This window comes from Giraffa tippelskirchi, chromosome 7 (genome assembly GCF_054371585.1).
Source record: "Giraffa tippelskirchi isolate mGirTip1 chromosome 7, T2T-mGirTip1v1.2.pri, whole genome shotgun sequence".
Classification (NCBI taxonomy): Eukaryota; Metazoa; Chordata; class Mammalia; order Artiodactyla; family Giraffidae; genus Giraffa; species Giraffa tippelskirchi.
The window spans coordinates 153,133,206-153,154,789 of NC_137281.1; the positions used below are offsets into that span (position 1 = coordinate 153,133,206).

The window sequence follows — 21,584 nt, forward strand, 5'->3', positions numbered from 1 at the left end:
TCATGTCCATTAAGTTGGTGATGCCATCCAATCATCTTATCCTCTGTGGTCCCCTTCCCCTCCTGCCTTTAATCTTTCCCAGCATCAGGGTCTTTTCAAATGAGTCATTTCTTCACATCAGGTGGCCAAAGTGTTGGAGTTTCAGCTTTAGCATCAGTCCTTCCAATGAATAGTCAGGACTGATTTCCTTTAGGATGGACTGGTTGGATCTCCTTGCAGTCCAAGGGACTCTCAATAGCCTTCTCCAACACCACAGTTCAAAAGCATCAATTCTTCAGTGCTCAGCTTTCTTTATGGTCCAACTCTCACATCCATACATGACTACTGGAAAAACCATAGACTTGACTAAATGGACCTTTGTTGGTAAAGTACTGTCTCTGCTTTTTAAGATGCTGTCTAGATTGGTCATAACTTTCCTTCCAAGGAGCAAGCGTCTTTTAATTTCATGGCTGCAGTCACCATCTGCAGTGATTTTGGAGTCCAGAAAAATAAAGTCTGTCACTGTTTCCACTGTCTCCCCATCTATTTGCCATGAAGTGATGGGACCAGATGCCATGATCTTAGTTTTCTGAATGCTGAGTTTTAAGCCAAATTTTTCTCTTTCTCTTTCATCAAGAGACTCTTTAGTTCTTCATAATTTTTAATTTATTCTTTCAATATTTACTTATTACCTGCTTATTATTAATTGCAATAAAGGTACCATATTACAAAAGCTTTATTTCTTAATTTGTGACCTTTCCTTTTGTTGAGAAGATTTATAATCTCTATATTCATCTCAGTAATTGGGTTGAATTCAGGAAAATAATTTTGTTTTACTTATCTATGAGGCATTTATTATACTATAAACTGAAAAGAAAAAGACATTTTGTGTATATTAAAAAAATTCAGAAAATTGATGTCATTAATAACTTTATATTTAATGTTAATTGTTTGATTGATTATGTGTTTTTTGTTATTGCTAGCTTGACTAACTACTTTCACTTTCCTGCTTGGTAGTTTGACCACATGTAGGCATAGTAATTGAAAAGCTTATAAAATGAGAGACATAGAGTCATAGTTTTAAAATAAGTAAAAATTGATGAAATTTTAAGTTTTTAAATTTGTATAATGTCCACAGGTGGTACATACCCTTAAAATAATTAATCCCACCCCTCAACTTTCCTCCTTATACATATTGAATCTGCTTTCATACACCCAGTTGGCAAATATTTGCCACTATCTCATAGTTGGAATATTGTGTCTGCCAACTGTTTGATTTTGGAAATATTAATATCTTTGTATAACATTGTTGCTTCAATTATTAGACTATTTTATGTCACAGTGTGTTTTGAAATGAGTAGAAAATTGAAAATGCTAAAATGGTAGAAATATTAATCATATTAAAAGTACAACTTTTAATTCATTTGAATGTTCACTAAATTTAACTCAATTATGAAAGAAAATAGAAAACCAAATGGTATAAAATCCTAAAAATCTATAATTAAGTACAGCTTTTGAAAGGTGAGGCTTAATGATAAATTTATAGAGATTATTAAACATTGGATTGAGTGATAATTAATAATGTTACAGCTAAAAATTTTGAATACTTCTTTGCCCTAGCACAGAGCTAAGGTTTATAAAAGCTTGTATAATTTGATTTCCACAACAACAATATGAAATGTATGTCAGGAACTGTAAAGGGGCTGAAATTTTATTCTACATGCCTGCAAATTAACATGACATAGATTCACAGATGCAGGTAGAAGATACAGACCTAGTAGAACAAAGATGAAGAGCTGTTTGTTACAGAAACTGCAGAAACCAGACTGTCAGCATTTGTACCAGTCTCCACATCCAGATTCCTACAGGGCAATACAGTGAAAGCTAGGTGACTCCTGGGTTGTATTATAGGAGAGGAAGCCCAAATTTTAGGAAACCTCAGTCTTTTAAAAGGACTGTAAGCAAACTGACCCAATTTTTGCTGAGGAAGGAGCCATTATGATTATTATTCTGGACAGCAAAAGGTAGTGCTTCTAGCCTGGCATATATCTTTCAAGGTTGTTTGCTGTGCAAAGGTAGTCTAGAACAAAGTGTTAGGAGGATCTTGATTCACAAGGCAAACAGAAATACAGAAGACCCATAGGAAATTGGGCTTTCCTGGTGGCTCAGTGGTAAAGAACTTGCCTACCAGTGCTGAGATGCAGGTTAGATCCCTGTGTTGGAAAGATCCCCTGGAGTAGGACATGGCATCCCACTCCAGTATTCTTGCCTGCTGCTGCTGCTGCTGCTAAGTCGCATCAGTCGTGTCCGACTCTGTGCGACCCCATAGACGGCAGCCCACCAGGCTCCCCCGTCCCTGGGATTCTCCAGGCAAGAGTACTGGAGTGGGTTGCCATTTCCTTCTCCAGGGCATGAAAGTGAAAAGTGAAAGTGGAGTCGCTCGGTCGAGTCCGACTCAGTGACCCCATGGACTGCAGCCAGCCAGACTCCTCCATCCATGGGATTTTCCAGGCAAGAGTACTGGAGTGGGGTGCCATTGCCTTCTCCTAGAGAATTCCATTTACAGAGGAGCCTGATGGGCTGGGGTTCATAGGGTCACAAAAGAGCCTGGTTCATAGGGTCACAAAAGAGTCGAACATGACTTAACAATTAAACAACAGCAACAACATGGGAATTTGTCTCCCAACATTATATATTTTGTTATTCCCAGTTTAAGAAAGTGAAGTTTTGAGACTTCAGGAACTTATTAAAGTCACAACAGTTTGTATCAGAGCATCATTCTAGTGGTCTAAATGCAAAGGGAAGCTCATAATTCTTGTAGCTAATGGATGAGAATTCACCAGAGAATCATTTGTTTAGAGAAGATGGCCATTCATATTTCTATGATAACATTTTGTTATATGTGGACTATGCAAAAGAAACAGCAGAAAAACCCCGGTCTTCACAACTCCAGACTTAATCCAAGTTCAATCTCTTGCAATTTTTTAAATTGTAATCTTGTTTGCAATATTAGAACAAGTTCCTTCTTTGTATTCAAAGTCACTTCAGATTATCTTTTAAAAAATTAACTTTCTAAAATAGGTAAAGTTAATTTGTATAGTCTGTAACAAATGAAAATCCATACTATTAACATTTGAAATAGTTCTAGATATTGGATAACCTAAAGAAAAACAATAGCAACAACATCGATAAGCCTATATGTTTTCTTTTTTTAATAACCAAAGATAGTTTGTATTTATTAATTTATTGAAGTATAGTTGATTTACAATGTTGTGCTAATTTCTGCTATACAGAAAAGTGGTGTAGTTCTGTATACGTATACATATATATATACACACACACATATATGTATATGTGTATCTGTCTATATACATATTCTTTTTCATATTCTTTTCTATTATGGTTTATTATAGGATATTGAAAATAGTTCCCTATGTACATAGTTCCTATCCCTACATTAGGAACTTATTTTTTATCCACTCTATATGTAATAATATATAATAGTTTGCATCTGCTAATCCCAAACTCCTAATCTACCCCTTCCCATCCCCCTTTGGCTACATAGGGAACATAAATCTGTTCTCTATGACTGTGAGTCTGTTACTATTTTGTCCTTGAATTCATTTGGTCATATTTTAGATTGCATATATAAGTGATTTTTTCTTTCTCTTTCTGACTGACTTCACAAGGTTTGATATTCTCTTGGTCCATCCAAGTTGCTACAAATGGCAATATTTCATTCTTTATTTATAGCTGAGTAATATCCCATTGTATATGTTTATGCTTGTATATTTTCAATAAGGAATTTATAAAAAGTTCAAGTTTTTTAAAAAATTGAAACCTTAATTTAAAATCTGTGAACTTAGTGATTGTAAACATTTAGTTATCAAGTACCATCTCAAGAATGCACTGTATATTAAAATATAGGACTTTCTCCCTGTGAGCATTGATGTTGGGGCTATTCATGAAGACAACCAATTAACACCTCCATTCCTATTATTTGGAAAAGCCACAGTGGAAGTGTAACCTTTTGCTTAACTTGTGATAAAAAAAAAAGAGGATACCTCTTAGGACTAGAGTGGTGGAGGCCACAGGCTCTGAATCGGACTTCTCAAGTGAACTGAAGTGAGTAGATTTGCAAATAAAGGAGGCGGTGACCTGCCTGCTCTTGCTTATGTTGTTTCCATAGATTGTAATCATGGTCTAACATTTCCTCTGAATTGTGTTAACCATACTTACTGTAATGTGTTAATAATCCTAGGTAAACCTCTCCATTCAGGGGAAGAACAGTTGATTCTATTTAGATGTTACTCTGAATAATCCAAAACTGAGTTCATAACATATATACTGTTCAAACGCGTATACTGTGTTTGTAGAATTGGCTTCTGGATTTAATTTCTGTTAAGTGGGACTTTATTCTTTTCAAAAAACTACTGTCATTTTATAGTAAGACAGTAAGTTATGTAACATAATCTTGTTAAATGTATTAGACTGCAGATTAAACTTCAAGGTGACCTTGGGAGAATTTTGCATCTGTACTAATCTACAAATATATGCATATATGAAAAGAAGGTGCCTTATCATTTTTACTCAAACACAAACAGACCATCTACCAATCAGAATTCTCTATTAGTTCCCCTGGACCTAAATGTCACATGCTCCATCCTACAGGGTATATGAAAATTCAATTGAATTCTGCATTAAGTTCTACACTGTTCTGGAGATTGACTGAGCAGAATTAGCCAGTTATATCCTTTTAACTCTAAATGGTGCTTTTAAGGTGCAGATTAAAATTTCAACGCAAAATTCAGTTATCTGCTTAGCTTCCCATAAATTGTGAAGTCCCTGTACCAAATCAGGCTTATTTCATAAATCCTATTTATTTTTGACCTGTATGAAGACCTGAATGAAATTTTCTCTGATTTTTATAATGTAGTTCAGAGCAGTGTTTCCAAATTGCAGGCAGTATGTAACCCAGCAATTGGGTTACACTGTAATGTACCAATTGTTAATTCTTTATAGGACTAAAAGAGATAAGGATACAGTAGATACATTCCCAAGCCATAAATCTTTAACTGCATAAATCACGTACAAGTTGATTATTTCATGCATATGTGAGAGAGCTAATGCTATGAGATCTGGGTTCTTTTTACTTCATTAAAAAAAAGGCGTAAGACATTTAAAAGAAGGAAGGATACGATGTTTAGAGGTCTCATACTGAGAATCAGTGATTATTGCTATTCTCTTTCTGTTTCCAAGGGTGAAGGACATTATCTTAAGAGCATTAGCAGATTTCAGCTGTGCAGAAATAGCCACCGGGGCTTGAAAAGAATGTTGAGAATGCTGTAGAACCAAATCATGTCGGAGACATTGAGGTAAAGAATCAGGAGGAAGGAAGTCACATAATTAGAGCTGGTGAATGAAGCCGAGCCCGACATGGATAGATAAAAGTTGATGAGAAAATGGTAGTCTTTAAGACCATTGAAATAGATGGGAATGCTGACTGTAACACATGGCAGAACAAGGCGAAGAAAACCCTGGCACTCACTCTGAAAATTGTGTATGCATATGTTAAATGGTAATGGAAGGAGCCCTCTCTGTGGTTCACCCCAGCTGCAGTGGCTTCTCATTTTCAATAAAAACTTAATGCCTCTCCCAGAGAATGAACGCATGCCCTGATTTATAAAGGGATAATGCACTGGCCTTATTTCCAGTGTATGACAGATCAGCAAATACACATAGGCACAACTGCCTATTTGCTATTTACTACTACAGTAAATGGCAAGCCATAAAGAGTGATCTGTTTAAATTGCATTTTGCAAACAATCCTGACTTTGTACCATACACTCTGCGAAACATTGTTATTATTATTTATGAGGCACTGTTAAGGGTGCCTGGTGCTGGGAGAATTGTGGATTTCTTTTACGTTTAATTTTGCAAATGGAAGCAACGCAGAGATTATCTTGTTGGGAACTTTCATTTTATGGTAGACAAAACTGGAATGTTATAACTTGACTGTGATCATGCAGATAACTACAGATGGAGGCCAACCATGAATACAAGTTCATAGCATATTTTTATTTTAAGTTGGTCGAAAAGAGCCATCAGTTCAGTCGCTCAGTCGTGTCCGACTCTTTGCCACCCCGTGAACTGCAGCATGCCAGGCCTCCCTGTCCATCACCAACTCCCTGAGTCCACCCAAACCTATGTCCATCGAGTCAGCGATGCCATCCAGCCATCTCATCCTCTGTCATCCCCTTCTCCTCCTGCCCTCAATCTTTCCCAGCATCAGGGTCTTTTCAAATCAGTCAGCTCTTTGCATGAGGTAGCCAAGGTATTGGAGTTTCAGCTTCAATATCAGTCCTTCCAATGAACACCGAGGGCTCATCTCCTTTAGGATGGACTGGTTGGATCTCCTTGCGGTCCAAGGGACTCTCAAGAGTCTTCTCCAACACCACAGTTCAAAAGCATCAATTCTTCGGCCATGTTCCTGTATTTAAAGCACTTGTTGGTGAGAGAATAAAATTCTCAGTGAGTAAGAGACATTGTCACCATGAATGAGTCCTTTAAATATGCCATTCAGAAAAGGAAGCGTGTATATCTATCCACTGTCTCTCTGGTGGTCACTGTTCAGGTATTTTGCCTTTGAGAAATGTGTCAGTCAAGACTAGGTGTTTAAAGTTCATCATGTGCTATGATTGTCAAGCTTATAGTGCCACGTGTCTATGAGGCTAAAAGGATGGATCTCCCAAAACCATGAAATGAGATATGTCTGTTTTCTGAGGTTAAGCATTAAAACACAAGTATAATTAATCAGGGCAAAGATAGGTAAAATTTTTTCAGAGGGAAAACATTTCTTAGGGCTCTAAGTGCCGACTCTAGTCTTATTTCCATATATTTCAACTCAGCTGGTGTCGTGAAATCTTCACTTGGATATCTGCCAGACATTTCAAAGTGAGAGTGAACTCATAGTTTGCCCATTCAAACCAGCTCCTCCTTCCCTTGCTTTTCTGCCTTTCTGTAAAAAGCTCCAGCAGCATCCATGCTCAGATACCAAAATCTAGGTGTGATTTTTTAAAAAAATTTATTTCTGTTCACATCTTTCATATCAAAGGCCTCAGTACATCCTGCTCACCCTTCCTCCAAAACATGTTCCAAACCATCTGCTATAGTCCACATCCTGTCTAGTCTGGTCTTGACAAATGTAAGAATATTCTGACTGGCACCCCTGCTTCTACTTGCAGCCTTCTATAAATTGCTTTCTACACAACAGGAAAAATGATTTTTGCAAAATATAAATAACATTCCTCTGATGACAAATAGTTCAGGGCTTCTCATTGCATTGTAGTACAAAGTAAACAAATGAATTCTTTTTCCAGCTTTAGAAAACCCTACAAAATTATCTACTACCTATTTCTTTGAACTCAATACCAATTTCCCCCTTTCCCTAGCCATTACCATAGGGTCTCTCTGTAATCTATTTCCCCTGCCAGGAACTGGCTTTCTTAATCTTTGTATGGATGCCTTCTAAAGATAATTTAGCTTAAATGGCATTTGTTAGGCTTGCTGAACTCACAATCAAAAGTGGACTGGCAGCCTTCTCACTCTTGGGGTCTTTTCATTTTTCCAGGACTTCATGGGAAAGGAAAAAAGTTCCTTGATGGAACCCCACCCACTTCTCGTCTTACCTCTTCTTCTCTTCAGCTTTGAAAGAAAAAAGAAAAAAAAAAAAAATCAACTTCTGAAAAGTGCTATGCAAAAAATCAAAACAAGGAGAGTAAAAGTGTTAGTCGCTCAGTCGTGTCCAACTCTTTGTGATCCCACATACTGTCGCCCACCAGGCTCCTCTGTCCGTGGAATTCTCCAGGCAAGAAAACTGGAGTGGGTTGCCATTTCCTTCTCCAGGGACTCTTCCCAACTCGAGGATCAAACCTGGGTCTCCCACACTGCAGGCAGATTCTTTACCATCTGAGGCACCAGGGAATATGATCAAGTAATAACAGGAGCAAATCCAAGGCATATGTAAATATAAATGATGGCAAGTATTATGAAGGGGATTATGAAGCGTGATGAAGACTGCCACGGTGTACACACATTCTCCTCACCTGTTGCCAATGGGACTACCCACACCTTTGTGATGATACTAATTGAAATGGATTACTGGCCTGTGAGTAGTCAGGAACAGTCTAAACAGGCTTTCACACAGTTTTCTAAGCTGTATTTGCATATTCATTAACTTGGCACTTTGACCTATTCCTTACTGATAATAAGGTGCCAGCGGCAGATACTTTATTAGTCCTTCACCTGAGCTATGCACTAATTGTAAGACTAAATGGTTGAGATTTAGAAACTGGATATAATTAGCACACAATAGACAACATTGCCCCAATGTCTTGGCTTGAAACTCTTTATTATTCCTCTATTTTACTTTATCTTTTGGTAATCACTTTAGAAATTGTAGCATCAATTCTGGATTCCTTTGAGAAGTAATACAGTTCTGGGAAAGAGAAGTAAGTTAAGTGTTGGAAAGAAGGGAAGAAAAGCCATCACAAATATGAATTGAACATCTACTGTGTGCTAGCTTGCTAGGTGCTTCCAAACTACACTGTAGATGTCTCTTACACTCATTGAAGTTAGTTTATGTGATAATTTGATTAATGTCTAATTCAACAGGTAGATAGTAAAATGAAAGCAGAGGTTTTTATTGTTTCTTTAACTTACTACCTGGGGGATGTGTGTGTATGTGCTTAGGTCTATGTGATTCTCTTTGACCCTATGCACTGTAGACCACTGGGCTCCTATGCCCATGGGATTTTCCAGGCAAGAACAATGGAGTGAGGTGCCAATTCCTTCTCCAGGGGATCTTCCTGACCCAGGGATCGAACCCTCATCTCCTGAATTGCAGGCAGATTCTTTTACCTCTGAGCCCTTATTACCTGGCACTGTGACTAATATGTAGAAAGTGTTGGAATAAAGTTTTTGAATGTAAAAGATGAACATATGTTATTTCATTTGATAACCTCAATGATCCAATCAAGAGGTAGTGATTCACAGAAAATACTAACAACCAGAGAGAAAGCAAACATTTTGTCATTTTCATTGATTTTTTTTTTTTTTTTTTGACTATGCTGAGCGGTGTATGGGATCTTAGTTCCCCAACCAGGGATTGAACCCCTGCCCCTTGCACTGGAAGTGTGAAATCTTAATCCCTGGACCAGCAGGGGAGTCCTAAAGCTAGCATTTTGTTTCATGACCCATAAAAAATTCTTGTGGACAAATAAAACTATGACTTAACATTCGTTCAGTAGTTGTATTCTGTTATAGAAAAGTACCAATATTAAATAGTTAATTCCTTCCTACTGGAAATTTAGATTGTTTCCATGTTTCCACGATTGTAAATAACTCTCTAATAAGTACACATGTATATTTTCTGTGATCTAAAACAATAACCTTATCTTTTAAAACCCTTCCTGATTTCTAATTTCTTGTTATTACTGTTTTTGTGTTTCCACCCTTTTTTCTTTATTAGGCCAGCTTGTGGCTTATCTGATCTGGGGGTTTTATTTTTTTCAAGGAACTGACTTTGAAATAAATGCTTTGGCTATTCTGTTTCTACCTTCCTAATTCATTTCTTTATATGCCAATATTTTATTAATTCCTACCTTCTATTTTTTCTAAATTGTATGTTTGGCATTCTTTAAAATCTTTTACATTAAGTGCCTAGAATATTCTTTCTTCCTTAAAAGCACTTACAGTTGTGCATTTGCCACTAAATACAGTCAAGGTCACATTTGTTGTTTTGATAATTCATGTCCTAAATTTTGGATTATAATGTATAATTTGATACTTTGGTACTTAAATACTTTGATGAAAGTTTATTTGAAAAGTACACAAATCATGGCTGCTCAGGTAGAAGAATTTTCCCAAAATGAACACACTCAATGTACTCTCCTTCCATTCCCCCCTAAATGTTATTTTCTAGATTTATTGCTTTGTAGTAAGAGAATACAATTTGCACATTTCTGTTTGAAGGAGAAGAGAGAAACTTATGCTTCCTGTGGTCAGCTCACTCTCACTTTCAAGAGCAAAAAAGAAAAATCTGTGTTTCATACACTCAGTTTATTCTTTAAAAACTCACTTACCAGTTAAGTTACATGGTTTACCTCGGGAAGGTGGAGTCAGAGAGGGCTATGGAGTAGTGACTTTGTGGAAGGAAACAGAGGATTACTTGCCTGTCAGCAATGCTTGTCATTTTTCATGTAATTATTTTTGTCCATTTATCTTTAATTTAGAATTCGATAACTGAATAAGTTGAATTTATGGTCATGCTCAGTGACTTCAGTCATGTCGGACTCTTTGTGACTCTATCGGTTGTAGCCCCCCAGACTTCTCTGTCCATGGGATTCTCCAGGCAAGAATACTGGAGTGGATTGTCATGCCCTCCTCTGGGGGATCTTCCTGACCCAGGGATTGAACTCAAGTCTCCAGGCGGATTCTTTACTGCTGAGCCACCAGGGAAGCCCTAACTTTATGGTGCTACTTTATTAATTCAGGAGTCTCTGGGCAGGAGCAGGGTAATCTGGGCCTTACATAGAGGGTACTTGCTTGGTCGGATTCTGTGTTTAGTGAGGACATGTTTCCTAGTTCATAAATGCCTTCTGGCCGTGATCACACACAGAGGAAGGGCCTAGAGAGCTCTCTTGGGTGTGGAGTCTCTTGTATAAGGGCTCTAATCCCACTCATGAGGGCCCCACCCACATGACCTAAGCATCTCCCTAGTGCGCTACCTCCCAATACTGTCACATTGGGCATTAGGGTTTCAGCATGTGAATTCTGAGGGGGACACACTCATTCAGACAATAGCAAGTCCCTTTGGTACTAATATCTAGCCCCCAAATTCAAATTTTATGGCATAAATACCACACTCCTTCTTAAATTTTCAGCACTTTATATTCTTCTGTTTTTTTGATTGGGTTCTGATTGAATGAATAAATATTTGCATTAAAATACTGTCTGACCTGAAAATTACCTTTCTCTTTTCAAAGGTAAGCTCTGAAACTATGAACTGATACATTCTGAAATTATAAGTATAAATGTGTTTATAATGACCTGAGTTCTCAGATTTAAATATTTTTCCCCCTCTGGATTACTTGGAGAGTCATATCTGAAAAAAGTGCATGATTTTATGTCAATATTCTGATGTCTATATATAGTTTTTATTATGATTTATTCAAAATTTTCACTTATAAATTTCCCCTGATATATTCTAGGTCATTTGCATTTTTCTTGGACTTTCATATCTCAAAGTGAATGGTTACACCACATTATCATTTAGATACCTTGCTTTTCTGTAAATCCTAAAGTCATTCAACAGGCCCAGGAGATTCATAGGCATGGAAGCTTATCAGAAGTATTACTGAAGAGCCCGTATTTTCCTGCCTGACATCTATTTCCCTTGCTCAGTCTGCTATTAAGACTGTTGTGTTTAAACATTTCCTTCTTTAGAAGAAATAAAAGCAAATTAAAAATATGTATAGTTAAATCTTGTCAGTCTTAGCCTTCCCCTATATATAGATTAAAAGTTAAAGGAATTTGAAGAAAAGCATGAACTTTCAATTTTTAAGCATGGAGAGTAGATAGAGAAAAGTCATCAGTTACATAGGATTGAGGTCAGTCTGTAGTTTCCTTTTGTGGTTGGGTGGCGAAAAACTCCAGTGCTTAGACTTCAGAATGTGGCTCCACACATAGGTTTGTAATTCTTTAATGAACTATTTTGAACAGTTATTACTGTTACAGTTAATTCCATAAAGCCAGTATAGTTCAGATGTTGAAAGTCTAAGGTACAGTGCTTCAAAGATATACATCATGGCCTTGGAAAACATCCTTCCCACTCAAAATCTGCTTTGCTTAATAATTTGGCATGAATTTAAGCATTTGTCAAATTTTCCCTATTTTGGCTTCATTTTTGATTCTTTACCTCTTAACCTGTTTATGTTTAAAATTAAGAGAATGGTATGCTAAATGAGTCTTGCTGCCTGCAATCTAGACCAGTACAGTGGCTGTCCTTAATACTCCTTCCAAAGACAGAAATGTTTGATAAACATGGAGAGAATGAGGAATAGTAGCAGAGAATGAAGGAATGACTAAATGGGTTAGGTGAACATGGGAAATCCAATATTACATTGACACCTTGGAAGAGGCTAAGAGCAAGAGATGATCTCATTTTTTACCTCAGTTGTTCCTGATGCCTGAAAGGGTGAAATCCATATATTTCTGAGACCACTTTAACATTTGGAAGCTGACAAAATGAAAGGCAAGGTTACGAACCTGAGTGACATCACCCTAGAAGACGTTTTCTTATGACGATGAACTAGACTATAAAGACTGGCTAGGATTCTAGTAATGTGTCAGTGGCTTTTGAACTGTATATCGTTCTGCTTAAGCTGTCCAGAGTCAGAAACCAAAGGATGGACTGTGACATCCTGAGAAATGTGTGCTTGGTCTCATCATCTTTTTTTTTTTTTTATACAGAGCTCCTAAATTCCTTGTAATTTGAGAGGGATGGGAATGATCTGAGTAATTTACACAGACATCCTAAATCTTGGGGAATTTCCTGGGTGATAGCAGCTTTGATTCTAATGAAGTGACTTTTGGTGGGTGCATGGTGAGGGCTGCTCACCAGAAAGACCAAACCATGACTTTGCCGTTGTTCAGTTGTGTCCAACTCTTTGTGACCCCATGGACTGCAGCATGCCAGCCTTCCTTGTCCTTCACCATCTCCCGGAGCTTGTTCAAACTCATGTCCATTGAGTCAGTGATGCCATCCAAACATCTCATCCTCTGTCATCCCCTTTTCCTCTGCCTGTAATCTTTCCCAGAATCAAGGTCTTTTCTAGTGAATCAGGTGTTTATATCAGGTGGCCAAAATATTGGAACTTCAGCTTTAGCATCAGTCTTTTCAATGAATATTCAGGATTGATTTCCTTTAGGATTGACTGGTTTTATTACTTTGCTGTCCAAGGAAGTCTTAAGAGTCTTCTCCAACAGCATAGTTTAAAAGCATAAATTCTTTAGTGCTCAGACTTCTTTATGGTTCAGCTCTCACATCCATACATGACTACTGGAAAAACCATTGCTTTAACTGTATGGACCATTGTCAGCAAACTGATGTCTCTGCTTTTTAATATGCTGTCTAGGTTGGTCATAACTTTTCTTCCAAGGAGCAAGCGTCTTAAATTTCATGGCTGCAGTCACCACCTGCAGTGATTTTGGGGACCAAGAAAATAAAGTCTGTCATTGTTTCCATTGTTTCCTCATTTATTTGCCATGAAGTGATGGGATGCCATGATCTTCATTTTATGAATGTTGAGTTTCAAACCAGCTTTTTCACTCTACTCTTTCACCTTCATCAAGAGGCTCTTTAGTTTCTCTTCTCTTTCTGCAATAAGGGTGGTATCATCTGCGTATGTGAGGTTATTGATATTTTTCCTGGCAATGTTGATTCCAGCTTGTGTTTTATCCAGCCCAGCATTTTGCATGATGTACTCTGCATAGAAGTTAAATAAGCAGAGTGACAATAAACAGCCTTGACATACTTCTTTCCCTATTTGGAACCAGTCTGTTGTTCCATATCTGGTTCTAACTGTTGCTTCTTGACCTGCTTACAGGTTTCTCAGGAGGCAGGTAAGGTGGTCTGATAGTCCCATCTCTTTAGGAACTTTTCACAGTTTGTTGTGATCCACACAGTCAAAGGCTTTGGCATAGTCAATGAAGCAGAAGTACATGTTTTTTTGAATTCTCTTGCTTTTTCTGTGAACCAATGGATGTTGGCAATTTCATCTCTGGTTCGTCTGCTTTTTCTAATTCAACTTGTGCACCTTAAGTTCTCAATTCATGTACTGTTGAAGCCTAGCCTGGCATGGAGAATTTTGAGCATTACTTTGCTAGCATGTGAGATTAGTGCAATTGTGTGATAGTTTGAACATTATTTGCTTTTGCCCTTCTTTGGGATTGGAATACTCGCCTTTTCCAGCCCTGTGGCCACTGCTGAGTTTTCCAAATTTGCTCACACATTAAGTGCAGAACTTTAACAGCATCATCTTTTAGGGTTTGAAATAGCTCAGCTGGAATTCAATACCTCCACCTGCTTTGTTTATAGAAATACTTCCTAAGGCCCACTTGACTTTTTACTCCAAGACGTCTGGCTCTAGGTGAGTGATCACATCATTGTGATTATCCAAGTCATTAAGATCTTTCATTAAGATATTTTTTGTATAGTTCTTCTGTGTATTCTTGCCATCTATTTTAATATTATTTGCTTCTGTTATGTCCTTACTGTTTCTGTCCTTTATTGTGCCCATCTTGGCATGAAATGTTCCCTTGATATCTCTTAACTTTCTTCAAGAGATCTATAGTCTTTACCATTCTACTGTTTTCCTCTATTTCTTTGCATTATTCACTTACAAAGGCTTTCTTATCTATCCTTCCTATTCTTTGGAATTCTCTATTTAGATGGGTCTATCTTTCCTTTTCTCCATTGTCTTTTGCTTCTCTTCTTAGCTATTTATGAGGCCTCCTCAAAAAACTATTTTGCCTTTTTGCATTTCTTTTTCATGGGGATGGCTTTGATCACTGCCTTCTATACAGTGTTACAAACCTCTTTCCATAGTTCTTCAGGCACTCTGCCTATCAGATCTAATCCCTTAAATCTATTTGTCACTTCCACTGTATAATTGTAAGAAATTTGATTTAATTCATACCTGAATGACCTCTTGGTTTTTCCTATTTTATTCAGTTTAAGTCTGAATTTTGCAATAAGGAGTTCATGATCTGAGCCACAGTCAGCTCCTGGTCTTGTTTTTGTGGACTGCGTAGAGCTTCACCATCTTTGGCAACAAAAAATATAATCAATCTGATTTCAGTATTGCCCATCTGGTGATGTCCATGTGTAGAGTCGTCTCTTGTGTTGTTGGGAGAGGGTGTTTGCTATGACCATTGAGTTCTCTTGGCAAAACTCTGTTTGCCTTTGCCCTGCTTGATTTTGTACTACAAGGCCAAACTTGTCTGTTACTCCAGGTATCTCTTGACTTCCTACTTCTGCATTCCAGTCCCCTATGATGAAAAGGACATCTTTTTCTTTTTTTTTATTGTTAGTTCTACAAGGTCTGGTAGGTCTTCATAGAACTGTTCAACTTAGCTTCTTCAGCATTAGTGGTTGGGGCATAGACTTGGATTACTGTGATATTGAATGATTTGCCTTGGAAATGAGCCAAGATCATTCTGTCATTTTTGATATTTCCCAACCTGGGGATGAGATGAGTCAAAGGGACTGAGCACCTCCAGGGAATTTGATTTTGAAGACCAATGGAATTTGATTACAGGATTGGGGAAATGGAGACTCTTGAAGGGCTGAAACAAAATCTTGTGCACACCAGGACCCAGGAGAAAGGAGCAGTGACCCCCACAAGAGTCTGAGCCAGACTTGCCTGTGAGTGTCCAGGCTGCAGGGTCAGGAGCACTGATTACAACAGTCCTGGGAGATGGGTGTGCTGACATCAGTCATTTTGAAGAGGGTCTCTATTATTCCTACCATAGTTTGGCCTCAGGCCAAACTACAGGGAGGGAATACAGCCCCACCTATCAGCAGAAAATTGGATTAAAGATTTACTGAGCATGGCCTTGCCCACCAGGGCAAGACTCAGTTTTGCCCACAGTCAGTCCCTCCCATAAGGAAGCTTCCACAAGTCTCATATCTTCATCCATCAGAGAGCAGACAGAATGAAAACCACAGTCATAGAAAACTAACCAAACTGATCACATGGCTCATAACCTTGTCTAGCTCAATGAAACTATGAGCCATGCCATGTAGGGTCACCCAAGACAGATGGGTCACGATGGAGAGTTCTGACAAAACGTGGTCCGCTGGAGAAGGGAATTGCAGATCACTCCAGCATTCTTGCCTTGAGAACCCTATGAAAAGAATGAGAAGGCAAAAAGATAGGACACTGAAAGATGAACTCCGCAGGTCAGTAGGTGCCTAATATGCTACTGAATAAGAGCAGAGAGAGAGCTCTAGAAGAATGAAAAGTCTGAGCCAAAGCGGATTCAACACCCAGTTTTGGATGTGTCTATCAGTGAAAGTAAAGTCTGATGCTGTAAAGAACAATGTAGCATAGGAATCTGGAAAGTTATATCCATGGATCAAGGTAAATTGGAAGTGGTCAAACAGGAGATGGTGAGAGTGAAAATCAACATTTTAGGAATCAGTGAACTAAAATGGACCAGAATGGGTGAATATAATTCAGATGACAATTATTATCTACTACTGTGGGCAATAATCCCTTGGAAGAAATGGAGTAGCCCTCATAGTCAACAAGAGTCCAAAATGCCATTTTTGGGTGCAATCGCAAAAACAACAAATGATTTCAATTCTTTTCCAAGGCAAACCATGACTAGAAACTTCTAATTTTCAGTCCCACAGTCTATCCTCAGGGGAGGGGAAATGGGCTGGAGATTGAGTTAAAAAGTGGTCATGCCTATTTGGATGAGATGGTTGGATAGTATCACCTACTCAATGGACTTGAGTTTTAGCAAGCTCTGGCAGATGGTGAAGGACAGGCAAGCCTGGCGTGCTGCAGTCCATGGGATTGCAAAGAGTCAGACATGACTGAGTGGCTGAACAACAGCATGCCTGTTTGATGAAGCCTCCGTAAATATCCCTGAGATATGGGTTGAGAGAGCTTCCAGATGCTGAATACATCCATGTCCTGGGAGAGTGGTGGACCCAAACTTCACAGGAACAGAAGCTCCTGTACTGAGAACCCTTCCAGAACTTGCCCTATATACCTCGTCATCTGACTGTTTACCTGTATCCCTTATTATATAGTAAACTGGTATGCTTGTTTCCCTAAGATCTCTGAGATGTTCTAGTAAATTATCCAATCCCAGGAGAGGGTTGTAGGAACTTCTGATTTATATCCACTCAGTTAGAAGTTGGGTGGTCTGGACTTGCAATGGGCATCTGAAGTGGGGGAAGTCCTTGGGAGTTAGTCCTTAGCCTGCAGGATCTTCAGTTAACTCTTTGTAGACAGTATCAAAATTGAATTGTAGGGCCCTCAGCTGGAGTTGGAGAATTGGTCAATGTGGGGAAAAATATCCACATATGATGTGTCAAAATTCAAATATTTACAGTAGAGTACAAAAAAGAAATAAATACTGAGGTTTGTCTTTGTCTTTTCTCAGGACCCAAAACAGTGGATCAGTTCAGTAGAGAGGGAGGAAAAATCCTTTGGAGCAGTTGTCATTACCTAACCAAAACAACGTACTCTTTCTATTTTTAGTGAACTTGATTGGAATTTGATTCACACAGCAATTTTATTGAATGTCCACTATTTGCCATTATCAAAGTCAATAACCATAGATACTTTTTTTAAAGGAACGATAGCTACTATGGAGGTTTCATGTTATATACCATTTTATATCTGTGGTTGAAGAGCTGTTCAGAATTTTGAGAGAGTTAATACACTATTAATATTTCAAGGGATGGAATAATTACTGTCAACTTGGGAATAAATATCTTTACAGAGGAAGTGGCTTTTATTTGTAGTCTGGAAATCTCCAATTGGGGACTGAATCATAAATGTAACGTTTTTAGAACATTAAATGGTGATGAAAAATCTATTGCCTCATGGAAAAGATCCAGCAGTGAAGACAAGAATGAAGACACAAGGCACTTTTTAATAAAATTCTGGAAAATAAGCTGGGATAAAAATAAGTCACAGTTTCAGAGTTGAAAAAAGATTATCTGCATTCCAGAGTTGAGAGTAAGAAAAGTATATATTTGCAGCTGGAATGGCATTTTGAGGGAGTACTATTTATCATAGCAGTGTAATGTGATGATGAAATGATTCAAATAGGTATCAAGTTTGTAAAGCATCATTTAATGGAAAACAATACAGATATTCACAATATGAACATTTGCACAAATGCACAGTTGTAAAAATTGCATATTTTTATACCCCTGTAGATTCTCCAAACTCTTCAAGTCTGAGTCCACATGCCTGCTTGTCTGTCTACTGGTGAAAAATACAGATATTTTCTGCGTATTTCAATGATATTTGATGAGTCAAAGACCAATATATTTGGAGTAGCTTCCAGTAGGTCTAAATTTTACATTTGTCTGGGGCTCATTCTTACAGCATAAGAAAGGAATAGATACTTAACATTCTAACACTCAAACAGCTGTAAAATACTGGCTAGGTTGATTTATATTATTTGATTATGTATTTTATGTATACATATCGTTATCCTCAGTTTAAAGTTAAGAAAATAGAGATACAAATTTTAAAGATGTCCTCTTGGTATAATACAGTGAAGGATGTTTTGCTGAGCAGCAGAACCAAAGGTCTGACTAATAATTGATGGAAGAAGTTTCAGTAAGAACGACTGTTACATTTTCCCACTGATACTTGAAAGGCTTGTGAGCATGAGTGAAGAATGTGAGTTAGTGCAGTCTATTCAGGGTTAGGATATAGTGAACCAACATGAGTAAATGATACAACCATTCAAGTGAGTATTGTGACAATGAGTAGAGTAACTGACCAAGACCAGGTAGAGGGGCAAGTGAATTTGGGAAGGAGGAACATGCATTGTAGAGTTAGAGACAGAAGGACTAGACATAATAGAAGGTATAAAAAATATGTGCAGCACAGTAAATGAGTAGAGGAAGTGGAGAGATGCAAGGCCTGGTCAAGGTGGGGAAATTCGGAAGTTTAGAACTTGGAGGTGGAGAGATTTCAAATAAAGACAACCTCAAGGTATGGCAGACCAAAGGAAATGAACTTGATGGTTGCTGGAGTTCAGGAAGTCAGGGATCAGTGAGGTTGGCGTTTTAGGGGTCACTGACATGGAGGTACAGTTACCGCTAGTGGTCATAGAGGACGTGATGGACCGGAAGCTCATGCATATGTGGGTAAGTCATAGGAGTTCACAGGATTGTGATAAGTTTGAGAAGAGGGTAGTTTAAAAAACAGGATGACAACGACTCACCTTCCTCTGATTGGAAAATCTTGATGCTGCTCTGGGCTAGAGCTCAGATTTTAGATAGTGGTACTTTAACTAGATTTCAGCTCCTACCTATGGACATCTTTTGAACATGGCACAACCTGGACAATTATAGCCACATTAATAGATGATATGAACTCTAAATGAGAAAAAGTATTGAGAGAGATTGCAGAATATTAATGTTCAGCCAAATCTTTTCAGATGCAGAATCACATCCCACACATTCTTACAATATATCAGATCATGTGTATACATCCTCCCACCCTTAGGGACAATCTAATCACCCTGGGCCATGACTGCCAGCAAAAACAGTGATGGGAATTTAATAGACTGATTACCTAAATGCCAAATACAGTGGGAAAAATAGCTTTTACTGCAGTAGTTTGCAAGAAATGGTATATATTCTCCCCAAAAGTGAAAGGCAGGTTTCACTTAGAAGGGAAATTGGAGCAGAGTTTAAAGGAAAGGATAAAGTGTAGGTCCTGAAAGTCCTAAATTCAGGGCCGGCTGATGGACCTGGGTAGGATAAGGAGGAATAGGCTGGAGTTCCTAGAACTGAGATTCCAGTGAGAAATAGCAGTGGAATAGGAGTGCGGGCTCAGAAAATATGACACAAATGAACAAAGGCAAAAACAGACTCACAGACATGGAAAACAGACTTGTGGTTGCCAAGGGAAAAAGAGAGTTGGGGAAGATGGATTGGGACTTTGGAATTAGCAGATGCAAACTATTTTATACATACACATATATACATACATATATACACACACACACATATATACATATATATACATATATACACACACACACACATATATGTATACACACACACACATACATATGGGTTACTGGGTGGCTCAGTGGTAAAGAATCCACCTCCAGTGCAGGAGAGGCAAGATATGAGGCTTTGATCCCTGGGTCGACCCACTGAAGATCGCCTGGAGGAGGAAGCGGCAACCCCTCCAGTATTCTTGACTGGAGAATCCCACAAACAAAGGAGCCTGGCAGGCTATAGTCCGTAGGGTCGCACAGAGTCAGATATGACTGAGTTACTGACCACATATGCACACAAATGCACACGTGTGTTGTGTGTGGGTGCCCGCGTGCATGCACATGCGCGTGTGTGTGGTTTTAATGTGTACAGTTTTGTTTTCTTTTTCAGCCTTGAGAAGTTAGTGATTCACACTTCTTTTCTTGTTTAGTAGGGTCATGTACGCAAAAGAAGTACCAGCTGCTTTGTCACTATATGTCTATAGAGCTCCTCAGAAACTCCTCCTACTAGACCATGAATTTCCTGGCAGGGGATTAAGTCTTATGAATCTCTGCATTCACAGTATGTAGCACAGAGCCTGACACGTAATAGATCTCTAATACTTTTTGGTTGAAAAAGTAATAAATTGAGTCTGAATGTAGTCTTGTAGAATTGGAAGCTGCTCTTTACCATTAAATCCCTTTATGTCAGAAGTTCTCATTGAATTTTTAGGATGGAACATAAAAGTCACCACGTGCATGCTTGAATCACATCAACGCTAAGACTGTCTCACTCTGTTATTTTATCTGAACCTGAAGTAATTGGGACCTGGTCTTCTTGTCTGATTGATAAGTAATCTGCAAACAGCAGAATGGATTGGTATGACTGCATTGAGTTGGTGACAGTCATTCCATCTATCTCATTCCCTCTGTAGATTATCAAGATAATGAACCTCTCAGAGTTGTGTTTATTCTAGAATAGAGTGCTGGAGAGGGGAAATTAAACTTATTTATAAGGAAGCCTGGGAGAATGGGAGAAAAGTACACAGGCAGTTCTTGATGGCAGTGATAAGGAATTCATTTAAAAAAAATGAAGTGCCTAATCAGTTTATAGCTTCCCTGGTATATAAGAACCAAAGTGTCTAATTCATGGGTTAAGTATTTTTCACTAATTTTTAAGAATTGTGAGCAGATGACACATTAATGCATGGGTAACACGTTATGAGAACTGAGCATGCATGTGTATATTTCACTGTTTTAATCTAGTCTAATACAACACATACCAAAGTCCCGCATACACACATTTAATGGCATGCATAATCATGATTTTGCTGCATAATAATTAGGCATTAGTGATAAGCAGTTCCTATAAATTACTGTAATTAGTATTACTTTTATACCATCACAGTCGTTCTTTTTAGGTTTTCCCTTCTAATTTTGTTAATTCTCTAGTATCTATCATCAACACAAATGTCAGCAGCTTCCCTAATGCCATGTGTGACTTAATTATCATTATTCTTTGCCCAGAGTGAGGTCTCAGTCAATGTTGTTGGATTGAATTGAATGAAATCATCACACAGCAGCTAACATTTGCTGTGTTATAAGGCAGGCAACTTGCATTTGATCTTTAGTGGTGAGGGCATCTATGTGCATTTCTTAACGTTGAATGCTATCCTGGATTTCATATGGTTAGTCTCCTTACTCCCCTCTTAGAAGAACCTTGAATTTTAGGACTTAATGAAATGCTGGTTAGGAAGTGCTTAGCTGGAGCAAAGGTGGTGGCTATTGATTTC

The 21,584-nt window shown here is 38.1% G+C and overlaps 1 long non-coding RNA gene across 12 annotated transcripts in view; it reads left to right on the plus strand.

The window, feature by feature from the left end:
• Positions 1-21,584, plus strand: part of LOC145513671 (uncharacterized) — a 793,767-nt gene that overhangs the window by 439,915 nt on the left and 332,268 nt on the right. For 6 of the 12 annotated variants that reach the window (XR_014059666.1, XR_014059667.1, XR_014059672.1 and 3 more), the window contains 2 exons: positions 5,239-5,354; positions 7,610-7,776. The exons of 4 other annotated variants lie outside the window; for them this stretch is intronic. This is a non-coding gene — a long non-coding RNA (uncharacterized LOC145513671). Of the gene's footprint in view, positions 1-5,238; positions 5,635-7,609; positions 7,777-21,584 lie in introns of those variants that run through there. 2 more of the 12 variants (XR_014059676.1, XR_014059663.1) reach the window with 1 other exon arrangement.